The sequence below is a fragment of the Ranitomeya imitator genome, chromosome 5 (genome assembly GCF_032444005.1).
Source record: "Ranitomeya imitator isolate aRanImi1 chromosome 5, aRanImi1.pri, whole genome shotgun sequence".
Classification (NCBI taxonomy): Eukaryota; Metazoa; Chordata; class Amphibia; order Anura; family Dendrobatidae; genus Ranitomeya; species Ranitomeya imitator.
The window spans coordinates 105,181,444-105,207,981 of NC_091286.1; the positions used below are offsets into that span (position 1 = coordinate 105,181,444).

Sequence of the window (26,538 nt, forward strand, 5' to 3'; positions counted from 1 at the left end):
AGGAAAGATAGAGAGTGACAGACCCTACACTACACATGGAGGGAAGATAGAGAGTGACAGACCTACACTACACATGGAAGGAAGATAGAGAGTGACAGATCCTACACTACACATGGAGGAAAGATAGAGAGTGACAGACCCTACACTACACATGGAGGAAATATAGAGAGTGACAGACCTACACTACACATGGAAGGAAGATAGAGAGCGACAGATCCTACACTACACATGGAGGGAAGATAGAGAGTGACAGACCTACACTACACATGGAAGGAAGATAGAGAGCGACAGATCCTACACTACACATGGAGGAAAGATAGAGAGCGACAGATCCTACACTACACATGGAGGGAAGATAGAGAGTGACAGACCTACACTACACATGGAGGAAAGATAGAGAGTGACAGATCCTACACTACACATGGAGGGAAGATAGAGAGTGACAGATCCTACACTACACATGGAGAGAAGATAGAGAGTGACAGATCCTACACTACACATGGAGAGAAGATAGAGAGTGACAGATCCTACACTACACATGGAGGGAAGATAGAGAGCGACAGATCCTACACTACACATGGAGAGAATATAGAGAGTGACAGATCCTACACTACACATGGAGAGAAGATAGAGAGTGACAGATCCTACACTACACATGGAGTGAAGATAGAGAGCGACAGATCCTACACTACACATGGAGGGAAGATAGAGAGCGACAGATCCTACACTACACATGGAGGAAAGATAGAGAGTGACAGACCCTACACTACACATGGAGGGAAGATAGAGAGTGACAGACCTACACTACACATGGAAGGAAGATAGAGAGCGACAGATCTTACACTACACATAGAGGGAAGATAGAGAGCGACAGATCCTACACTACACATGGAGGGAAGATAGAGAGTGACAGATCCTACACTACACATGGAGGGAAGATAGAGAGTGACAGACCTACACTACACATGGAGGAAAGATAGAGAGCAACAGATCCTACACTACACATGGAGGAAAGATAGAGAGTGACAGATCCTACACTTCACATGGAGGGAAGAAAGAGAGTGACAGACCCTACACTACACATGGAGGGAAGATAGAGAGCGACAGATCCTACACTACACATGGAGGAAAGATAGAGAGTGACAGACCCTACACTACACATGGAGGGAAGATAGAGAGTGACAGACCTACACTACACATGGAGGAAAGATAGAGAGTGACAGACCCTACACTACACATGGAGGAAAGATAGAGAGTGACAGACCCTACACTACACATGGAGGGAAGATAGAGAGCGACAGACCTACACTACACATGGAAGGAAGATAGAGAGCGACAGATCCTACACTACACATAGAGGGAAGATAGAGAGCGACAGATCCTACACTACACATGGAGTGAAGATAGAGAGCGACAGATCCTACACTACACATGGAGGGAAGATAGAGAGTGACAGACCTACACTACACATGGAGGAAAGATAGAGAGCGACAGATCCTACACTACACATGGAGGAAAGATAGAGAGTGACAGATCCTACACTTCAAATGGAGGGAAGAAAGAGAGTGACAGACCCTACACTACACATGGAGGGAAGATAGAGAGCGACAGATCCTACACTACACATGGAGGAAAGATAGAGAGCGACAGATCCTACACTACACATGGAGGAAAGATAGAGAGCGACAGATCCTACACTACACATGGAGGAAAGATAGAGAGTGACAGATCCTACACTTCAAATGGAGGGAAGAAAGAGAGTGACAGACCCTACACTACACATGGAGGGAAGATAGAGAGCGACAGATCCTACACTACACATGGAGGAAAGATAGAGAGTGACAGACCTACACTACACATGGAGGAAAGATAGAGAGTGACAGACCCTACACTACACATGGAGGGAAGATAGAGAGCGACAGACCTACACTACACATGGAGAGAAGATAGAGAGTGACAGATCCTACACTACACATGGAGAGAAGATAGAGAGTGACAGATCCTACACTACACATGGAGAGAAGATAGAGAGTGACAGACCTACACTACACATGGAAGGAAGATAGAGAGCGACAGATCCTACACTACACATAGAGGGAAGATAGAGAGCGACAGATCCTACACTACACATGGAGGGAAGATAGAGAGCGACAGATCCTACACTACACATGGAGGGAAGATAGAGAGTGACAGACCTACACTACACATGGAGGAAAGATAGAGAGCGACAGATCCTACACTACACATGGAGGAAAGATAGAGAGCGACAGATCCTACACTTCACATGGAGGGAAGAAAGAGAGTGACAGACCCTACACTACACATGGAGGGAAGATAGAGAGCGACAGATCCTACACTACACATGGAGGAAAGATAGAGAGTGACAGACCTACACTACACATGGAGGAAAGATAGAGAGTGACAGACCCTACACTACACATGGAGGGAAGATAGAGAGCGACAGACCTACACTACACATGGAGAGAAGATAGAGAGTGACAGATCCTACACTACACATGGAGAGAAGATAGAGAGTGACAGATCCTACACTACACATGGAGAGAAGATAGAGAGTGACAGACCCTACACTACACATGGAGGGAAGATAGAGAGCGACAGATCCTACACTACACATGGAGGAAAGATAGAGAGTGACAGACCTACACTACACATGGAGGAAAGATAGAGAGTGACAGACCCTACACTACACATGGAGGGAAGATAGAGAGCGACAGACCTACACTACACATGGAGAGAAGATAGAGAGTGACAGATCCTACACTACACATGGAGAGAAGATAGAGAGTGACAGATCCTACACTACACATGGAGAGAAGATAGAGAGTGACAGACCTACACTACACATGGAAGGAAGATAGAGAGCGACAGATCCTACACTACACATAGAGGGAAGATAGAGAGCGACAGATCCTACACTACACATGGAGGGAAGATAGAGAGCGACAGATCCTACACTACACATGGAGGGAAGATAGAGAGTGACAGACCTACACTACACATGGAGGAAAGATAGAGAGCGACAGATCCTACACTACACATGGAGGAAAGATAGAGAGCGACAGATCCTACACTTCACATGGAGGGAAGAAAGAGAGTGACAGACCCTACACTACACATGGAGGGAAGATAGAGAGCGACAGATCCTACACTACACATGGAGGAAAGATAGAGAGTGACAGACCTACACTACACATGGAGGAAAGATAGAGAGTGACAGACCCTACACTACACATGGAGGGAAGATAGAGAGCGACAGACCTACACTACACATGGAGAGAAGATAGAGAGTGACAGATCCTACACTACACATGGAGAGAAGATAGAGAGTGACAGATCCTACACTACACATGGAGAGAAGATAGAGAGCGACAGATCCTACACTACACATGGAGGGAAGATAGAGAGTGACAGACCTACACTACACATGGAGGAAAGATAGAGAGTGACAGACCCTACACTACACATGGAGGGAAGATAGAGAGCGACAGACCTACACTACACATGGAGAGAAGATAGAGAGTGACAGATCCTACACTACATATGGAGAGAAGATAGAGAGCGACAGATCCTACACTACACATGGAGGGAAGATAGAGAGTGACAGATCCTACACTACACATGGAGAGAAGATAGAGAGTGACAGATCCTACACTACACATGGAGGGAAGATAGAGAGTGACAGATCCTACACTACACATGGAGGGAAGATAGAGAGTAACAGATCCTACACTACACATGGAGAGAAGATAGAGAGTGACAGACCTACACTACACATGGAGGGAAGATAGAGAGTGACAGATCCTACACTACACATGGAGGGAAGATAGAGAGTGACAGATCCTACACTACACATGGAGAGAAGATAGAGAGTGACAGACCTACACTACACATGGAGGGAAGATAGAGAGTGACAGATCCTACACTACACATGGAGGGAAGATAGAGAGTGACAGATCCTACACTACACATGGAGGGAAGATAGAGAGTGACAGATCCTACACTACACATGGAGGAAAGAGAGATATGGAGGAAAGATAGTGACAGACCCCGCATTGCACATGGAGGTCAGGTAGAGAATGTCAGAATCCACACTAGGCTCAGAGTGCAGCTAAAGTGCACTTACTCTAATGTGGAAAAGTGTCAGACTGTGTATCTCCACATGGAGGGCAGGTAGACAGTGACGGTCCTGGCACCATACATGTAGGGATGGTAGAGAGTGACTGACGCCATTTACTCTCACCTACCTGCACTCACTTGGATCCAGTCCCTTTGTTGTAAGGAGATGGACATACTGCTCACGTTCTCCACTGAAGAAGATGCGTGTTGATATTTTGATTAATGTGAATTGTGATAAGCGTTAATAATATTGGTGCTGTGTTCTGCCCGACAGTAGGGAGAGTTGGAGTTAATAGTTGGGAATTGGGACCAGTGTGCAATAAAAGCATATTTATGGTCTTACTTACTGACGTGAGTGGAGGCCGAGGCGCTGGATAGTGTGATCCTTCTGAGTAGGACAGGAAGAATGTATGTGAAGATGTTGAAGATGCTCTATGTGTTAAAGGAAACGTTTGTAAAGTAACGAACCCGCTATCTATTGTACATGGTTAAGACTGTTTATTGTTGATTGATGATCTCCCTCATTGAACTGTGCAACACCTAGCCCTGGCCAGCCGAAGCCCCTGCATCATGTGGACGGAAAGGGTGTAGCGCCCTGATAGCATAAGACCACATACCCAGCCAGGACCCCCACCTTCATGTAATGTTCCACCCCGTGGCACTGGTCTGCTCAGAAACAGGAGGTGGTGACGTCATGGTTCCACCAGGTGTGGACCTCTGCAGCCTGTGATTGTCTGCAGTGGTCAGGGGACTTGAGCAGTGTGCCATTTGATCGTGTTCTAGATATTCAGTTCCTTAGGTAAAGTTGTATTTTGCCCGGACCACCCCTCCAATCTTTTGTAGAGGTTCCCCTGTATCATCAGTATGCCAGTGCTCCTTCTCTGGGTGATGTGAGACCCTCTCCAGGGTTCGGGTCCCTTTAAGTGGCCAGGAATGTTCCTCACACAGATGTGGAATGAGTTATGGCTCACAGTGGGTACAAGAGGCGGCTAGTTTTCTTCTTTTACAAAAACTGCTGCAATGTGAGGGGAACTGGAACTTGGAGTAATGGTGGAAGTGTGATCAATGGGGTGGGAGTGTCTGGATGGTGATAAGAGGGCTGGCTCCCAGCCATGATGCACTGCAAAGCCTGAGTCCCTCACTCACAAAGCAGAGGAAATCGGAAAATATTCCCAAGCAGCGCAGACAGCTGGGGGGAAGCACAGGGAGGGAGACCCCGGCAGCAGGCGACCACTCCAGAGGATCCAGGACAGTGCGGAGGAGGAGGAGGAGGATGAGGAGCAGCAGTGTGCGCCGGCTGTGAGTGCGCTCTGTGCATGGCACTCTCTGCAAGGAGTCGCTCTCTTCCCCTTCTGGTCAAGGCGGCTTCTTCCTGATCTGGACCTATTTAAAGGTGGATGTGAGGGCAGCTTCTCCTGGCACAGCTGTGGCACACACCCTGGGCTGCACACAAGGTATGCCATCACTGGGGCAGCAGGACGTGATGTGTGTGTAGTAGTGGAGATGAGGCGCCTGCTCTGCTGCTGCCACTCTGCAGACTATCACTGCCACAAGAGCAGGAACAGGGGCTCCGTGCCCTCCATTGTGCCCGGAGCCGGCACTCTCCCCTGCCCGGTACTGGAGGTGTGCGCTCCATTGTCCGCCGGTGCCCGGAGCCGGCACTCTCCCCTGCCCGGTACTGGCACTCTCCCCCTGCCCGGTACTGGCACTCTCCCCCTGCCCGGTACTGGCACTCTCCCCCTGCCCGGTACTGGCACTCTCCCCTGCCCGGTACTGGAGGTGTGCTCCATTGTCCGCCGGTGCCCGGAGCCGGCACTCTCCCCTGCCCGGTACTGGCACTCTCCCCCTGCCCGGTACTGGAGGTGTGCGCTCCATTGGTACAGCAGTGCCGCACGCTGCTGCAGCATCGGGAGCCCCGAACTTTCCGGCATTGTGTCATCCACTATGGGATTATATAGGGATCTATAGTATTCTGTAGGGATCTATACTGTGACCTATAGTATTATCCGCTGATCTATAGTATTATATGGGGATCTATAGTATTGAATTATATATATATATATATATATATATATATATATATATATATATATACGGTATATATATTATGCAAGGTGATTATACTGTGATCTATAGTATTATATAGGGATCTATAGTATCATATAGATATTTATAATATTATATAGGGTGATCCATATTGTCATCTAGTGATCTATAGTATTACACAAGGTGATCTATGGTACATACAGTGATTTATAGAAATATATAGTGATCTATAGTATTATACAATGGGATGCATGGTATTTCATACAGAGATTTATGGTATGTAGTGTTCTATAGTATAACAGTGATCTACGGTATTATACACAGTGATCTATAGCTGTATATGTTACTACGTGAATGCTATTCTCTATTTCTGTATAGTATTATATGTGTATATATATATATATTATTTTCCATATCTGTATATTATACCGTATTATATATATATGTGTTAATTTCCATAGCTATTTATTACTAAACAGTGATGCAGTATATAATATTTTACATGTGTGTCTTATTCTTCATGTCTATAGAACACTACACTGTATTATATTATATGAGTGTGTAATTCTCCAGATTCAGTCGCCAGACTGTATATTATACAGCATCTCACAATGATATATAGCATTTTGATGGTGTTTTTTTGTGTATGGGTCCTATTCTCCATATTCAACTTTAAAACTGTGTGTGCATATGTGTGTGTGTGTGTACATATATATATATATATATATATATATATATACATATATATATACATACACACATACACACACACAATGAAAGTGTATGTCCAATCTATCTGTCCATCCATCTAGCTGTATGCTATTTTCTGTTTTATACAGTATATATATATATACCCACACACAGACACGATGATGTTCCGTCGCCCTTTGTAGTTGCCACCCAGCACATGCACCAGTTGGGCACTGCCTGTCTGTGGCAGTGGGTGATGGGGTCCCTATATGCCGGTTACTATTGCTGCCATTTGTATGTATATTTGGGGGTCTTGGCTTATTTTCTACACCTGTATTCTTACTCCCACTGTTAGATGTCAGTCTTCCAGCTGCAGGCTAGCTTCCCACATGAAGAGTGACTGGTAGCGGTCCCATGTTTGGGACGGAATGGTTAACCCCTGTCACGCCAGTTGCCCGCAGTGCGTTGCTGGCTGTCCCCACCCCCAGCGATGGAAGGGTTAGCTCGGTCCCCCTCCCACCAGAGACTGTGTGAGTTGGAGAGATGGATTTGTAGCTTTGATGCCTCAGTAGGAGGAGGTGAGGAGTGTGAGGGATAATGTGCATGTCTGCTGTGGCTGGAGGTGGGTTACTCTGACTGGAGACATGTCCCTGAGTCCTCTCTCGTGGTTGAGTGGGCCATTGCTGGGCATGTGGTGTGGCAGGTAATGTGCCAGTGCTGCAGGAGACAGGCAGCATGCCATAGGATGAGCCGCCATGCTGCAGCCCCATGTATGTGGCCAAGTGAGGACACTGTGGCCTCAGACCTTGTCACTTCCCCAGGAGGAGCAGATGAATGGCTGCTCCCAGCCCTCCCTCTGTGGAGCCCTCACTTCAGCCAGGTGCTGTGCTCTCAGTTTTCACCTTTATTCCTCCTCATTAGCATCATTCTTAACCTGTTGCTTGCCGCGGAGACCAGCAGCCCTCAGCAAGGAGTGGCAGAGGGTTATACAGTGGGCTTCATCCTCATCGTCAACCTTTGGTTCATTTTAATCATCTTCTGATTTAAAGGACAAAGCAAAATAAGTCGGGGAACATTTTGCTTCCCATGAGGATGGCGAACCTCAGAAGATGGAATATTTTTCTGTCACTTAATAAGATGAATGACAATTCTTTATAGTGAGCTGATATCAGCCATAAATTGGTGGCAGATGGCACATCTGGCTGTAAAGCATTCCAGTAGTCAGGTGCATCCCTGGGAGCACTGGGCGTCCTCAGCAGAGGGGGCATCCCGGCAGTGGGGCTTCCCTGTATGGCTCCTCTGCAGGACTACATCCCCAGCAGGCGCTGCCGCACATCCTCCTTTCCCAGTGACCGAGGTGGAATTCATTCATTTCTGCACAGCTGTTCTTACACCACATTATGTCTCCTGTCTGACTGCTACCTGACACTCATTTCCCACAGCTCGCACACGGGTTGGACATGTTGCAACAGCTGGATGTAGAAATTCTTATATAATGTCAATAATTAATATTAAGTATTTATAACAATTCAATGGTGATGATCACTGTTTACCGGGAAATCAATATTTCTTCTGTTATTGGTCCCCGTATTGTACAGTAAAGTACTTGAGCAATGCAGCTCTGGCTTGTTACATGGCGAGGTGATCCCAACAATGCAGAAAACCACAGGTGACATGGCGTAGAATACGTGGAGTATGGACCAAGCCCCGACACACTGCAGATTCCCACAGCATGGATGCTTACAGCTGCCTATTATCATCTATCTATCTATCTATCTATCTATCTATCTATCTATCTATCTATCTATCTATCTATCTATCTATCTATCTATCTATCTATCTATCTACCTATCTATCTATCTATCTATCTACAGTATCTACCTATCTATCTATCTATCTATCTATCTATCTATCTATCTATCTATCTATCTATCTATCTATCTATCTATCTATCTATCTATCTATCTATCTACAGTATCTACCAATCTATCTATCTATCTATCTATCTATCTATCTATCTATCTATCTATCTATCTATCTATCTATCTATCTATCTATCTATCTATCTATCTATCTTTCTATCTACCTATCTAGATGAAGAAGAACACAGCAGCACATATACATGAATCTAGGCCATGTGAAAACACAGACAAATATTCAATATGAATTATACTTCTCAAAAATATTTTTTCATAAAAATTCTCAAAAAATTTTTTTTCATAAAGCTTACAGTTATAGATGAAATGAAGATTCTTAGCGCATAAATTGGCCAATTCATGTGTGCCCATCAACCACGGCAAGGTGATCTCCTGATGGGTCCTACACTACCATACATGCCACTTTTGGGCCACCAGCCTACATCTCTGGACAAACCATGTCACTCTGGGCTAAACCTACAATTTATGGGCAGGTAGAGTAGATTACCACCACCTGCAAGGTCAATGGGAGGAGTGCAAGATCAGTGGGGATGGTACCGCCCATTACAGTGATGAATATGCGGCTCCACCTCCCATAGAGGTGGAGCTGCATATTCATCACTGTAATGGGCGGTACCACGTGACCGCTCATACAGGAGAAGCTGCGGCGCGGAGAGGAAGCAGCGAGGGAGCTAGGTGAGTATTTTATTAACAGCGGGCGGGCGCACAGGGGGTGGGAGGGGTTAGGGACAGGGATCTTTATTTTAAACACCAAAAACAAAAATGATTTTTCATATCTTCTCTCCAGCGACGCTGCTGGAGAGAAGAAATGAATGGAGCTTCAGCACCCAAAGCAGGGGACAGCGCTTACTTGTAGCGCTGTCTCCTGCATGGTCCGTGTGGTACCCAGTTGGCACACGGGCGGCACACGGCTGCCGCGCGTGTGCCACACTGATGTGCAACGTGAGCACACGGACACGGATAATTCCGATACCGATTTTTCCGGTACCGGAATTATCTGGACGTGTGAGACTGGCCGTATGTGAACACCTGCAAGCTGCATCATATAGATAAAGAAGAACACAGCAGCACATGTACATGCATCTAGGCCATGTGAAAACACAGACAAATCTATCTATCATGGTGCACCATGCCATGTGGGCCCAATAAAGTCCACTTATATTTTTGCTAAAACCTGGAGTGTTGCCTTCCATTTTTTGGTATCTATCTATCTATCTATCTATCTATCTATCTATCTATCTATCTATCTATCTATCTATCTATCTATCTATCTATCTATCTATCTATATTCCTTTTTATATACTTCCTAAGCTATGCAGATATATATCACAATACCGTCAAAGGCAATAACCAATTCTAAGACTTTGTACCCGGTCCCTGTGTGCTGGCAGGCAGGCATTACTAAACTACATGGGGAAGTATACTACGTCAGTGAATACAATCTGTGACAAGTAAAACTCGCTGATGCTGGTGATAGGAAATGAATTGCCGTTTGCATCTCTGTCCATACGATTAGTACAGTGAAGCATACAGGAGATGACAGCTTTGCTGGGTGTACAGTGCTGGGTAAGCAGCAGACTCCGCAGCGGCCATATATCCTGCGCTCGTCCCATCATTAACCATTTATATACTATGCACAGTCATTGTCTCCCAGGTTCCGAATCTCCACCGCTGACCCAAGAAGCACCGATGTGACATTGTGTCTATGGAAAACTGAGTGCTGTATTTGCAGGCGGATGGTAAAATAGGAAATGACCTTGTCTTTTTGGGTTTTGTAAAAGAAAAACGAAACCGGGTTTGGCATCTGGGAGGTCCGAGCCCACAATATGGTTCTGCTTTAAAAGGAGAAGTGAAATCAGAGCAGCAGCCGATATTCAATGTGTGACCGGATCCATCTCCCTGTGATTTGGTGTTTAGTTTTTATGTCAGGGTTATGTGGACCGGATTGCTAATGGATATTGCAGATATAATGCTGCTTAGCTTAGAAACATTCTCAGGATATTGGAGGACTTGAGATCCAGGCCGGGGTTTCTTCACATTTGACATTTAAAATGGCGTCTTGTTCTTGTAATCTTGGAATTATAACCTGATAATTGCCCCAGGCAGGATAGTCTGTGATAACAATAATTCATCCATGAATGGTCCATACTATTGTACATAGATAACTCGGAGGTTACATACAGTGGGGCAAAAAAGTATTTAGTCAGTCAGCAATAGTGCAAGTTCCACCACTTAAAAAGATGAGAGGCGTCTGTAATTTACATCATAGGTAGACCTCAACTATGGGAGACAAACTGAGAAAAAAAAATCCAGAAAATCACATTGTCTGTTTTTTTAACATTTTATTTGCATATTATGGTGGAAAATAAGTATTTGGTCAGAAACAAACAATCAAGATTTCTGGCTCTCACAGACCTGTAACTTCTTCTTTAAGAGTCTCCTCTTTCCTCCACTCATTACCTGTAGTAATGGCACCTGTTTAAACTTGTTATCAGTATAAAAAGACACCTGTGCACACCCTCAAACAGTCTGACTCCAAACTCCACTATGGTGAAGACCAAAGAGCTGTCAAAGGACACCAGAAACAAAATTGTAGCCCTGCACCAGGCTGGGAAGACTGAATCTGCAATAGCCAACCAGCTTGGAGTGAAGAAATCAACAGTGGGAGCAATAATTAGAAAATGGAAGACATACAAGGCCACTGATAATCTCCCTCGATCTGGGGCTCCACGCAAAATCCCACCCCGTGGGGTCAGAATGATCACAAGAACGGTGAGCAAAAATCCCAGAACCACGCGGGGGTCCTAGTGAATGAACTGCAGAGAGCTGGGACCAATGTAACAAGGCCTACCATAAGTAACACACTACGCCACCATGGACTCAGATCCTGCAGTGCCAGACGTGTCCCACTGCTTAAGCCAGTACATGTCCGGGCCCGTCTGAAGTTTGCTAGAGAGCATTTGGATGATCCAGAGGAGTTTTGGGAGAATGTCCTATGGTCTGATGAAACCAAACTGGAACTGTTTGGTAGAAACACAACTTGTCGTGTTTGGAGGAAAAAGAATACTGAGTTGCATCCATCAAACCCCATACCTACTGTAAAGCATGGTGGTGGAAACATCATGCTTTGGGGCTGTTTCTCTGCAAAGGGGCCAGGACGACTGATCCGGGTACATGAAAGAATGAATGGGGCCATGTATCGTGAGATTTTGAGTGCAAACCTCCTTCCATCAGCAAGGGCATTGAAGATGAAACGTGGCTGGGTCTTTCAACATGACAATGATCCAAAGCACAACGCCAGGGCAACGAAGGAGTGGCTTCGTAAGTAGCATTTCAAGGTCCTGGAGTGGCCTAGCCAGTCTCCATATCTCAACCCTATAGAAAATCTTTGGAGGGAGTTGAAAGTCCGTGTTGCCAAGCGAAAAGCCAAAAACATCACTGCTCTAGAGGAGATCTGCATGGAGGAATGGGCCAACATACCAACAACAGTGTGTGGCAACCTTGTGAAGACTTACAGAAAACGTTTGACCTCTGTCATTGCCAACAACGGATATATTACAAAGTATTGAGATGAAATTTTGTTTCTGACCAAATACTTATTTTCCACCATAATATGCAAATAAAATGTTAAAAAACAGACAATGTGATTTTCTGGATTTTTTTTTCTCAGTTTGTCTCCCATAGTTGAGGTCTACCTATGATGTAAATTACAGACGCCTCTCATCTTTTTAAGTGGTGGAACTTGCACTATTGCTGACTGACTAAATACTTTTTTGCCCCACTGTATATGTGCTGTACACTGACACTGCTAGGAATTACAGGGAGCATGTCCCCATTAACATTAATCTGCTGGCAGCTTGTTGTACAGTCGGATGAGCTGGGCAGATTGATTCTTAGTTTTGTAGCAAAAGATCTATTATTATTTGCAACTTCTTAATTTCAAATTGCTGCTCTTTTTAAGAGCACCCACAGGACTATGGAGTCCGGTGGGTGGTCCTAATCATTGATTGACAGCTGTCGATTTGACAATTATTAAGCGATACTGCCCACTACACTTCTAGGCAGTCTAGAACATAGTAGCGACTGTGTGTTTACACGGAACCAACTGGTGGCACGATATGACGGCCGATCAGCAAACTTTTCCAACTCAGCGCTCTTTTAAATCAGGGCTGTGGAGTCGGTAAGCCAAACCTCCGACTCCAACTCCTCATTTTCAATGACACCAACTCCGACTCCGATTCCACCAAAATGGGCTCTGACTCCATGACTCTGACTCCTGCCAGGGCTGTGGAGTCGGTAAGCCAAAACTCTGACTCCAACTCCTCATTTTCCATGATACCAACTCCAACTCCGATTCCACCAAAATGGGCTCTGACTCCATGACTCCGACTCCTGCCAGGGCTGTGGAGTCGGTAAGCCAAAACTCCGACTCCTCAATTTCCATGACTCTGACTCCACAGCCCTGTTTTAAATGCCAGTTTAGGCTAGTTTCACACTAGCGTTTTGCTAATCTGCAGAGGGCTGCGGACTTCCTCCGTGAAGCCCCGCCCTCGGCCACACCTCCACTGCTAGCTCCGCCTACTTCTGCATGCGGCCGGCATGCGGCCTGCGTATCTATCTTTAACATTAGGTACGCAGGTCGTGCGGCTGTATGCGGATGCTTCCGCATGCGTCGTTTTGACGATGCGGAGAAAAAAAAATTGCTGCAAGTTGCGTCCTACGCTGGTCGTCGCATCGTCAAAACAACGCATGCAGAAGCATCCGCATATAGCGGCACGACCTGCGTACCTAATGTTAAAGATAGGTACGCAGGCCGCATGCAGAAGTAGGCTGAGCTAGCGGCGGAGGTGCCGCCAAGGGCGGGGCTTCACGGAGGAAGTCCGCAGCCCTCCGCAGATCAGCAAAACGCGAATGTGAAACTGGCCTTACACAGGCAGAACAAAGGAAAAGATGCGCAATGCACATAATCTGCCTTGGATCTCAGCAGCGCGGATCCTGTGTACACAGGACAATGACCTTTATGCTGTGAAAAAGATCATTTCACCCAATAAATGTATTTTTCTCATTCATTAGTTGATCGGCAGCCTGTTTACACAACAAGATAATCGTGAAAGAAGTGTTTTTAACAACGTTCGTTCACCATAATCGTGCAGTGTAAATGCCCCTTAACTTTACACCTGGAGTAACAAATAGCAGATGAGATTCAGCATTTTTAGGTTTACACAGATGTCTCATCATTGTGGACTAATGTATTTTGTCTTTTTGGATTTGTGTTCCCAAACAGGGTTGCTAACTTAACTTTTTATTTTTTCCGGACAGTTTATCCAAAAATCACAGAGAGACAATATTTTTTACACGCACATTGGAAAAGCATAGTAAATCGTTGTGATTCAGTGATGCATGTCTACAGCCCATAATTCTTCTATGTGCACATCAGCTGCATTCACTGTAAACTGTAAAATAATGATAATTACAGACAAAATAATCAGTATAAATTTCTTCAGATTAAAAAAAATCACGTATGCCTTACATTATTTTTCACGGATGGGGCTCAATTTTTACAGACAGTCCTGCAATTTCTGGACGGTTGGAAAACCTAGTCCTACAATACAATGATACTTTCAGCAGGCAGAGCCTAAGGGGCAGTACGTTGCACAGGTTCTCTACCTTTTGGGTTATTTGAATACTTATGTCATACACTACCTTCAATATATATATCTCCAATATCTATCATCTCCAATGTATAGTACCTACAATATATACAACCCCTGGCAAAAATTATGGAATCACCGGACTTGGAGGATGTTCATTCAGTTGTTTAATTTTGTAGAAAAAAAGCAGATCACAGACATGGCGTAAAGCTAAAGTCATTTCAAATGGCAACTTTCTGGCTTTAAGAAACACTAACAGAAATCAAGAACAAAAAATGTGGTAGTCAGTAATGATTACTTTTTTTTAACCAAGCAAAGAGTAACAATTATGGAATCGCTCAATTGTGAGGAAAAAATTATGGAATCACCCTCTAAATTTTCATACCCAAAAATAACACCTGCATCAAATTAGATCTGCTCATTAGTCTGCATCTAAAAAGGAGTGTCACACCTTGGAGAGCTGTTGCACCAAGTGGACTGACATGAATCATGGCTTCAACACGAGAGATGTCAATTGAAACAAAGGAGAGGATTATCAAACTCTTAAAAGAGGGTAGATCATCATGCAATGTTGCAAAAGATGTTGGTTGTTCAGTCAGCTGTGTCTAAAATCTGGACCAAATACAAACAACATGGGAAGGTTGTTAAAGGCAAACATACTGGTAGACCAAGGAAGACATCAAAGCGTCAAGACCGGAAACTTCAAGCAATATGTCTCCAAAGCAGGAAATGCACAAGACAAATGAGGAACCAATGGGCAGAAACTGGAGTCAAAGTCTGTGACCGAAAAGCTAAACGAAAGCCATCATTAGCACCTAAACAGAAAATAACAAGGTTACAATGGGCTAAGAAAAAGCAATCGTGGACTGTGGATGACTGGATGAAAGTCATATTCAGTGATGAATCGCGAATCTGCGTTGGGAAAGGTGATGATGCTGGAACTTTAGTTTGGTGCCGTTCCAATGAGATTTATAAAGATGACTGCCTGAAGAGAACATGCAAATTTCCACAGTCATTGATGATATGGGGCTGCATGTCAGGTAAAGGCACTGGGGACATGGCTGTCATTACATCTTCAATAAATGCACAAGTTTGTGTTGATATTTTGGACACTTTTCTTATCCCATCAATTGAAAGGATGTTTGGGGATGATGAAATCATTTTTCAAGATGATAATGCATCCTGCCATAGAGCAAAAACTGTGAAAACATTCCTTGAAAAAAGACATAAGGTCAATGTCATGGCCTGCAAATAGTCTGGATCTCAATCCAATTGAAAATCTTTGGTGGAAGTTGAAGAAAATGGTCCATGACAAGGCTCCAACCTGCAAAGCTGATCTGGCCACAGCAATCAGAGAAAGTTGGAGTCAGATTGATGAAGAGTACTGTTCGACACTCATTAAGTCCGTGCCTCAGAGCAGTGTTCCCCAACTCTGGTCCTCAAGAGCCACCAACAGATCATATTTTCAGGATTTCCTTAGTATTGCACAGGTGATGGAATTATTGCCTGTGCAGGTGATGCAACTATCACCTGTGCAATACTAAGGAAATCCCTAAAACATGACCTGTTGGTGGCTCTTGAGGACTGGAGTTGGGGAACACTGCCTCAGAGACTGCAAGCTGTTATAAAAGCTAGAGGTGGTGCAACAAAATACTAGTGATGTTTTGGAGTGGTTTTTTTTTATTGTTTTGCATGATTCCTTAACTTTTTCATCAGAATTGAGTGATTCCATAATATTTTCCGCTATGCTCGGTTAAAAAAAGTAACCATTACTAACTACCACATCTTTTGTTCTTGATTTCTTTTAGTGTTTCTTAAAGCCAGAAAGTTGCCATTTGAAATGACTTTAGTTTTGTGCCATGTCTGATCTGCTTTTTTTCTACAAAATTAAACAACTGAATGAACATCCTCCAAGGCCGGTGATTCCATAATTTTTGCCAGGGGTTGTAGTAGTAACATCGCATAGTTCCTTCAATATATTGTACATCCAGTGTGTAGTACCTGTAATGTAAGGTACCTTCAAAAAATTGTGCCTCCATGGAAAGTATCTCCAGTATAGAGCCTTCAATATATACTTCCAATGTATAGCAACTGCAATGTATCGTACCTTTAAAGAGGTTGTCCACTGCTTCTACAATAATGACCTTTCCTCAGGATAGGTCATCAATGTCTGATCTGCATGGGTCCGACACTGAGCACCCCCACCGATCAGCCATTGGCTGGAAGTACTCGCGTGCAGAGCTGGCCATCTTCTGATAGTGGCCGCCACAGAGTACTGCACATCCGACGCCTATTACCGTAGTTTGAATAGGAGGCTGATGTGCAGTACCATTGATGGCCACTACAAGTAAATGGAGCAGCTCGGCAAGTGAGTACTTCCGGCCGGTGGCCGCCGATAACAGCTGATTTGCGGGGGTGCCGGATGTCGTCCCCCAGCCGATCAGACATTGATGACCTATCCTAAAGATTGGTCATCAGTGTAAAAGAGGTGGGCAACCTCTTTAATATATTGTGCCTCCATGCACACTGACACTGTCACCAATAAGGATAATCTTCAAGCAGCTTGTTATAGTGCAAGAGAAGATGACTTGGTGGGAAAAGATCCATTATAAATTGTAGTTTATTGATTGAAAGCCCATATATTTCTACACCTAGGAGTCTACTGGGTTGTCCTGATTAGTGGTTGCCACCTTTTGTCTTTATGGACATTCATACGGGGAGGGCTGTCAGTCATCGTGTGAAATTGCCCACTGCACTCTTAAAGGGAATCTGTCAGCAAATTTTTGCTATGTAATCATAAGACAGCAGGAGATAGAAGCTGAAGCACAGATTTCAGGGATGTGTCACTTGTCAAAGTGCTGCTATTGTTTACTAACTGTGAAGGATTTATCACTAAGAGATTAACATTGTGGACTAGTCCAGCAACGCCCCCTCCTGAGATAAGCAGCTCACTGTCTATGGACTTTGTACACAAAGAGCCTGGTGTGGGTGGGGTTGGCTTTCTCAGCTCTGCTGCATTGCTAAATCTAAAAGCTCTGATTGTGTCAGAACGGCTGCACCCAGTAAACTAAGTGATACATTGTTGGAACCAGGATCTCTTTTCCTACATCATGGTGCTCTTAGATGAGGTAGCAAAAACCTGACAGATTCCCTTTAAGCATAGAATGAGAACCTTCAATATATTGCGCTGTCAGTGTATAGTTCCCCCGTTACATAGTACCTTCGATATACAGTATAGTACCTCCAATATATCTTACCTCCAATGTAGAATACTTCAAATATACAGTATAGTACTGCCAGTATATAGTACCTCGTATATACACTATATGGACCTATACATTTCACCTACAGGTTCTTTTACAACAACCTAGTCAATAATATGGAGGTGGTCCCCTCTTTTCAGCTCTAGAAGGCTTGCTACAAGATTTTGGTGTAAGTCAGGAGCAATGTTCATCCATTCCTCCATAAGACCATTTTGGACTGCTGATGGAGGAGAGGGCCGGGCTCGCAATCTCCCCTCCGCTCACAGGTGGTCAGTGAGGTTGAGGTCAGGACTCCTTGTGCACTATGGTCCTCAGCTCTCGGAATGCCCCGCTCTGTAACTTTACATGGTCTACCCTTGTCGGCTGAGTTGGGCCGTTCTTAATCTCGTCCACTTCTCAATAATATCACTCACAGTTTATCCTGGAATATTTATTAGGGAACATGATGCACAATGTGACTTGTTACAAAGGAGGCCTCTTATTACAGGACCACCCTGTAATTCAGTAAGATATTTAGAGCAAGCGGTTGTATCCCAAAAGATAGTCAATACAGACGGCCGCATGGCGAGGAGCTTTTTATATCCCTGGGGCAATGAGACAGATTGAAAAACCTGCATTCAGTGATTAAGACGTGTGTCCCAATACTTTTGTCCCTATAGCGTATGTGTATTACGTTACCTGCACTGCATATTATCTCCAGAGAACTTTATCAGCAATCCGCACTATTATATGACTTTAAGTTTCCGCGCACTAAAATTAAAACGTTCCTATCCCATCATGACTTTCAGATAATTGCGTCTCCTTTCATAGCTATCAACACCCTACAAATGTGTCTGACCTCTGCTTGCCAATATTGGTAATTACCTGCGTGCGTGGCATCTTCTGCCCTGCTAGCAACTAATTTGCAAAGCGTTCAAGTTAATGCCTCCGTTCTCTGCTAGCAGTGAATTATCTGGGAGACTTGTGGGACTAGTTTTCTACATACAGCAAACAGTGGGGGAGCTGCATGGCGATCCAAAAGGAAGGACTAGGGCTCAAACTCATGACCGTATTATCGGTCCCAGTGCGTTTCGATAAAAGATCGCAGCATACCTGTGTTGGATCCGGTTATTGGATCGCACTCGGCCATGCAAGTCAATGAATCGGTGGAAAAAATCTGACTGCACCAGGATGGCGTCTGAGTGCAGTCCAATTTTTATGGACTGATAGGATGGAGAAGATGAAGTCTTTTTTTTCCATTTTCTCCTCATCCAAGTAAATCGGATCAGTCTGATCAGAGTGTGATTAGCGTAATCAGACTGATTTTCTCAGATGAGAGAAAATACGATTGAATGACTCCAGCCTTATACTGGAACGTGTCCCTGGACAGAATTTAATAAGGGCGACAGTAACGGTACCAATATGCTCCTCTGCCTCAGCTGGTGGAGCTAAGGTAGCAAATAGTGATGAGCGAACGTGCTCAGATAAGGTGTTATCCGTGCTCGGGTGCTATCCGAGTGTCTTAAGCGTGCTCGAATATGTTCGAGTCACCGCGGCTGCATGTCTCACGGCTGTTGGACAGCTGAAACACATCGCCTGTTGTTAGGCCATCCCTGCAGGTGTTGGGGTTGTCTAACAGCCACAGACATGCAGGAGCGGGTAATCGAACATATTATTCGAGCACGACGAAGACACTCAGTTGGCACCCGAGCACGGATAGCACCTTATCAGAGCACATTCGCTCACCACTAGTAGCAAACTGTATTTATGCCCTAGATGAAGAAGATCCGTGCTGCGACTCTGTACAATTCCAATATTGAAATTTTCCAATTACACGTTTCTTTTGCACACAATTCCTCAGCTCTGCGACAGTGATGATTGTGCACAGCATTGCTACATTGTGCACAGCTCTGCAACATTGATTATACACAGCATTGCTACATTGTGCACAGCTCTGCTACATTGATTATGAACAGCTCTGCTACATTGTACACAGCTCTGCTACATTGATTGTGCACCGCTCTGCTACATTGATTATTGTGCACAGCTCTGCTACATTGATTGTGCACAGCATTGCTACATTGTGCACAGCTCTGCTACATTGATTGTGCACTGCTCTGCTGCATTGATGATTGTGCAGAGCATTACTACATTGTGCACAGCTCTGCTTACATTGTTTGTGCACAGCATTGCAACATTGTGCACAGCTCTGCTACATTGATTGTGCACAGCATTGCTACATTGATTATACACAGCATTGCTACATTGTGCACAGCTCTGCTACATTGTGCACAGCTCTGCTACATTGATTGTGCACAGCATTGCTACATTGTGCACAGCTCTGCTACATTGATTGTGCACAGCATTGCTACATTGTGCACAGCTCTGCTACATTGTGCACAGCTCTGCTACATTGATTGTGCACAGCATTGCTACATTGCGCCCAGCATTGCTACATTGCGCCCAGCTCTGCTACATTGTGCACAGCGTTGCTACATTGTGCACAGCTCTGCTACATTGATTGTGCACAGCTTTGCTACATTGATTATACACAGCATTGCTACATTGTGCACAGCTCTGCTACATTGATTGTGCACAGCATTGCTACATTGATTATACACAGCATTGCTACATTGTGCACAGCTCTGCTACATTGTGCACAGCTCTGCTACATTGATTGTGCACAGCATTGCTACATTGTGCACAGCTCTGCTACATTGATTGTGCACAGCATTGCTACATTGTGCACAGCTCTGCTACATTGATTGTGCACAGCATTGCTACATTGTGCACAGCTCTGCTACATTGATTGTGCACAGCTCTGCTACATTGTGCACAGCTCTGCTACATTGATTGTGCACAGCATTGCTACATTGTGCACAGCTCTGCTACATTGATTGTGCACAGCATTGCTACATTGTGCACAGCTCTGCTACATTGATTGTGCACAGCATTGCTACATTGTGCACAGCTCTGCTACATTGATTATACACAGCATTGCTACATTGTGCACAGCTCTGCTACATTGATTGTGCACAGCATTGCTACATTGCGCCCAGCTCTGCTACATTGTGCACAGCATTGCTACATTGATTATACACAGCATTGCTACATTGTGCACAGCTCTGCTACATTGTGCACAGCTCTGCTACATTGATTGTGCACAGCATTGCTACATTGTGCACAGCTCTGCTACATTGATTGTGCACCGCTCTGCTACATCTATAATATTACGCTGGGAGCGTCACTCTGTACGAAGCCTTTATAGACTGCGCAAGCGCTGGCGCAGTCTGGACCCCCACAGAGTGACGCTGCCAGGAGATCGCGGTATGCGTAAGCACTGAACGCACACCGCGATCTCCACCGGAGAGTCGGGGATGTGCCAGGAGGGTGAGTATAAGCTATATTCACCTGTCCCATTCCAGCGCTGCGTGCCGCTCTCTTCCAGGTCCTCTGCCTGTGACGTTCAGTTCAGAGGGCGCGATGATGCGCTTAATGCGCGCCGCCCTCTGACTGACCAGTCACAGCCAGAGGACCTGGAAGAGAGCGGCACGCAGCGCTGGAATGGGACAGGTGACTATAGCAAGTGTCGGGGGCCTGAGCTAGCGGCGACTCCGGCACGTGACCCCCACAGCGCGCCGGTGTCCCCGCCTGCTCAGGCCCCTGGCACTTGGCGCCCAGCGACGATAGGTGAGTATGTTATTTTTTTTTTTATATATCGCAGCAGCATACGGGGCATATACTATGGAGCATCTTATGGGGGCCATCAACATTTATGGAGCAGCATATGAGGCATATACTATGGAGCATCTTATGGGGGCCATAAACCTTTATGGAGCAGTGTACGGGGCATATACTATGGAGCATCTTATGGGGGCCATGAACCTTTATGGAGCAGTGTACGGGGCATATACTATGGAGCATCTTATGGGGGCCATAAACCGTTATGGAGCAGCGTATGGGGCATATGGATGGGAGCAGCAATTACAGAATGGTGGCGCAGGATGGGAGCAGCACATTACAGAACGGGGGCGCAGGATGGGAGCAGCACATTACAGAACTGTGGCGCAGGATGGGAGCAGCACATGACAGAATAGGGCAGCACATGACAGAACGGGGGTGCAAGATGGTAGCAGCACATGACAGGATGGGGGCGCAGGATGGGAGCAGCAAATGACAGAATGGAGGCGCAGGATGGGTGCAGCACATGTCAGAATGGGGGCGCAGGATGGGAGCAGTACATGACAATGGGGCTCAAGATGGGAGTAGCGCATGACAGCATGGGGGCACAGGATGGGGCTGCACATGACAGGATGGGGGCGCAAGATGGTAGCAGCACATGACAAGATTAGGGCGCAGGATGGAAGCAACACATACCAGGATGGAGACCATATACCAATATAAATGCTCGCCACCCGGGCATAAAATGGGTTCAATAGCTAGTTGATTATACACAGCATTACTACATTGTGCACAGCTCTGCTACATTGTTCACAGCTCTGCTACATTGCGCTCAGCTCTGCTACATTGATTGTGCACCGTTCTGCTCCATATTCCTATCCCCTGTAGCTTTTCTGTTTCTTTCAGCCATTTATGAGCTATATAATCAGTTCTTGGAAATACTGCAATTGAAAGTGTATGCGGCAGATGGGAGGGTGACTTTACATGGGATGAATTTTAGTTTGGCACAGCGTATAAAGTGAAGGGAGACGAGCGTAAGATGGATACTGCATGTCTGTAGCGCCCCTTAGGATGCGATTAGTTGTTGTGCAACAGGCGGAGTGTATTCCTTGTGTCATACTCCTGACTCCTATGTGAAAAGCAGACATTCTTCTTGTAAATTACCAGCAGAGACCAAACACAGGGACTCCCTCTTTATATAACAGTTTTTAGACATAAGCAGGGCAGGATGTACTGGTGTTAATCTGGAACATGTGTTTGCTTTTTGAGAAGTTCTATTTATTTCACCATGCCAACTGTGCAGGAATCGAAAATTCCCAAATTTGGTATCTCCCCATATTATATATACAACAGGGCATTCGACTTCAATGATTTATTTTATTTCATGGGACGGGGATCGGGCCCCCTAGTGGTAGAAGCAACCACTAGCATTTGTACGATTTGGGCTATGACTACGCCAAGACCCTTTTTTTTCAGCATTGCGGAGTGATTTTTTGGTAAGAAGTGACAGCTGCAGTCCACAAGATCGCATACAAGTCAATGTACTCCTCGATAAATTGATAATGATGATCAGTAGCACTAAAAAATGTTTCCGTGTGTCCAGAAAATGTAATTGCTAGATTTCTTTAAGAGGATTTGTCACCAGATTTCACAATACTACGGTATATTGTGAAATAGATATCTTAGAGCTGATCAGCCGGATGTACTGACTGTGAAAAGCCACATCAAAATGTCAGTATAATTCACTCTGAAATGTTCCTGTCGGATTTTAAAATGATAATAAAAATGCTTATTTATATTTCAGAATTGGCCATACTTATACTAAATTTCAAAGTAAATACATCAGACTCATCAGTTCTAGGATATATATTTGTAAAAGTATACAGTTTGCATTGCAAAATTTGGTTACAGATCTGCTTTCAATGTGTGATCCTAGTGTTAGCCTTCCTGATAGACTCACAATTAGCAGTAACGTGTGCGATTAATCGCATGGATGTCTGTCTTTGGGGACAGTGGGTACTGACGATATCTGTAAATATATTTGGTCATTGGATGATGTACCATCGATCAGAAATTCCCAATTGCAGATTAATGGTTTATCATAAAGATATTCATCAAAGGCATTCCAGATTGTCGGGTTCCAATATAGCTTCATTAGGAACTGCATGTTTCGATAACAAATTGCCCTCTTCATCAGGTCTTTGGACCTGATGATGAAGATAGGCGATTCTTGAAGTGCGTGATCCCCTCCTTTTCCTTCATATATGCTGTTTCTGGGGTAATAATTCTCCCTTAATATTGGAGGATTGCAGCATCCATCTCTAATTACCCGACACTGATGCACCTGATGAAGGCTGGACACAGTCGAAACGCGTCGTGATATTCTTTTGGATAAATACCTTGTAATTTTTGGTGAGTCCACTATCCTCCATTATAGCCACAAGGGGATGCCGATCTCCTGGTTTTGTTTTCTATGATATGCTATACACTAAATAGTGATATGCCTAGATTTGCACAACTATATCAAGTGAGTAGCCATGTTTATTGTGCTACTGACCTTAAATGTGCTTTAACATTATTACCCTGTTGTGCGGCATTTCTCCTTCATTATAGCAGAGCTTGTGATTATACCCTATAGCTTATTTGACCAGACAGAGATGAAATGTAAAGCATGGGGAAGGACAAAGCAAAAATAAGCAGGAAACTTCAGGCTCAAAAGGGGGATAAAGTAAAGAAAAAGTGAACAAGTTGCTAAAAGCAACCAATCAGTTTCCAGATGTAAGGACATTCTGTTAGTGGTCGCCTGGCTTCACTAATATGACTACCACGGGCAGGCTTAGTGCAAGCCACTCCGCTTACCAGATCCCAAGGTGTTATGCCCAACGATGGCGCATGTGGATTTGTGGACCCACTGTGCCACCGGACCGAGCTTGCCTAGGAAGTGGGTTAGTTAAGCGGCTATCAGGTTTTCACCTGGAGACAGACTGGGTTGCAGGTAGCCACTAGAAACCACTCTTGGGCAGATCCCAGTACCGCAGCTGCTGACCCCAGGGGTCAGGTTAGACGACACTGATTAGGGCTATGTTCAGACACAATGGAGTAGGATACTGGATAAGGCTTGGTTCCCATTGCGTTAATGGGAAAGCGCTAACGGACAGCGTTGCACGGCGAAATTAACGCCGTGCAACGCGTCCGTTAGCGCGCTCATTCACGGCAATGGGAACACGCAGCACTAGCGCGTGCCATGTTCGGCATGCGCTAGCGACGCGCCGGTGTTTCCTGGCGCGCCGCGGACGCTGCTTGCAGCGTCCGAGGCACGCCCGCGGTCCGTTCCCCGCTCTCGCAGATCGGGGATCTGCGAGAGCGGGGACGTTACCGCGACCCCGGGACGCGGCCACATTAAAAACATTGCGTTAGTGCAACCCGCTAGCGCTAGCGCTAAACGGGTTGCACTAACGCAATGTGACCCTTGTCTGTGAGACAGGCCACACGCAGACTGGGGGACAATGTTCATGCACTGGCCGCATCGGGACCAGGGGACTTCGGGAACAGGACTGGCTACAGCGGGACCAAATGACAACATAAAGGCATTGGCCTCATTGGGACCATGGGACTTCAGGAACAGAACTGGCCGCACCAGGACCAGGGGACAACATTTAGGCACTGGCCACACTCGGACCAGGGATTGGGGTCAGGACACTGGCTGCAGCGGGACCAGGAATTCGGGTTCAAGATACTTGCCACTTCGGGACCAGGGGACCTTACAACTGACCTGGTTGGATACCAACTACCTAATGACTAAACACGTTGCTTGGCCACTCCCTGAGGGAGAGAGTCTATTATACAGGATGACTCCCAACAATTGCCTGAGAGCCATCTTGCAGGTGAACACATTATACCAAATGCCTCTCAACTACAAGCTGTGGGCATCTACGATATGATTGCGGTTCCCCTTTAAGAACAGGGGAGCGCACCCACGCACACCAGTAAGAGACAGGAGAATGCCGGGGAACCACGAAGCCGGGCTGGTGACTAATGGAGAGAGATGGGGACACCATTACGCTTCACAGGGATTGTCCTGGCCTTTATTCTTTAACTGCTCTAAAGGGATCTGGACTTAAATAGGGGCTCTTGGGGTGAGGTCCACAAAATAAGCTGCTGTTGGGAGGTGCAGGCTGGCAGAAGTGGGCAGATAGCCCGGTCTAAACCGAAAGGGCAGGAAAAGTACACAATCAGAATCCATAATAATAGTCAGAAACACAAGCCTAGGGTAAAATAAGAAACAATGATAGCAACCAGGAGCTAAGCAGACATGACTGAACCAGAGAACACAAGACTATATCTGGCAGCTTCTAGCAGTAAGCTGGAAGCTTAAGTAGGGTTTGGTGCTCCCCAAATGGCTGGAACAGGGAGCTGATAATTCCAGTTGGACAGCACACACAACCACACTGTCAGACTGAACACCGCTGCAGGTCTCAGTCACCCTAATCTAAGTGGCTGGACAGAGCCCGCACCATCCAGAACTTCTGAATCCAATGTCTCTTCCAGCACCAGAATTAATTTGTCAGCGCCCAGGAAAAGAAGACGGCACTGGAGCAGGTCTTGGTGGAAATGTGACACCAGATTTGATATACTGGCAATAGGAATAATATGGCAGTGGTTTTGGTTGTTGGCTATCTGCCTTTTCTTTGCCCTAGCTTTTGTAACTTCCCCTCTCCTGTGTAATGAGCAAAGATTTTACATTAGATTTTCTATTCCAGGTTGTGATAAGAAAACATCTGCAGGTTGGCAACTATTGTGCTTGATTGCAACTTTTCCATAAAGAAAGTTGTTAAATATTTAACATGTAGACGACAAAATGTGTCTGTGGCATCTAGCATTAGTTCAAAGCAAAAGCTAGCGTGATTCTGATTAGTTGTGATTTTCTTTTTTCATTTCAAATGTCAGAATGAACATAATTTGCTTAGAAAATAAGTTTTCTGCCTATTACATCTATGTTTCTTACCATCTCCCTGTCCAAAGCATGAATGTCACCTTGGAAAGCTACAAATATGTTATTATAGAACTATAAATCCTCACTTGTCACGCATCAGTAAAAAATCTGTATTGAATAGTAGAACTTCGCACATTGCAGGCAGCAAATTCATTGCCCAT

The 26,538-nt window shown here is 45.2% G+C and overlaps 1 protein-coding gene across 2 annotated transcripts in view; it reads left to right on the top strand.

Moving 5' to 3' along the window:
• Positions 1 to 5,263: 5,263 nt before the first annotated feature.
• The window catches only part of SLC8A1 (solute carrier family 8 member A1), a 469,783-nt gene continuing 448,508 nt past the window's right edge, over positions 5,264 to 26,538 (top strand). The window contains exon 1 of one of the 2 annotated variants that reach the window (XM_069769002.1): positions 5,264 to 5,591. The gene's annotated coding sequence lies outside the window, so the exon portion shown is untranslated. The remainder of the gene's footprint in view (positions 5,592 to 26,538) is intronic. The other variant, XM_069769003.1, reaches the window with a different exon arrangement.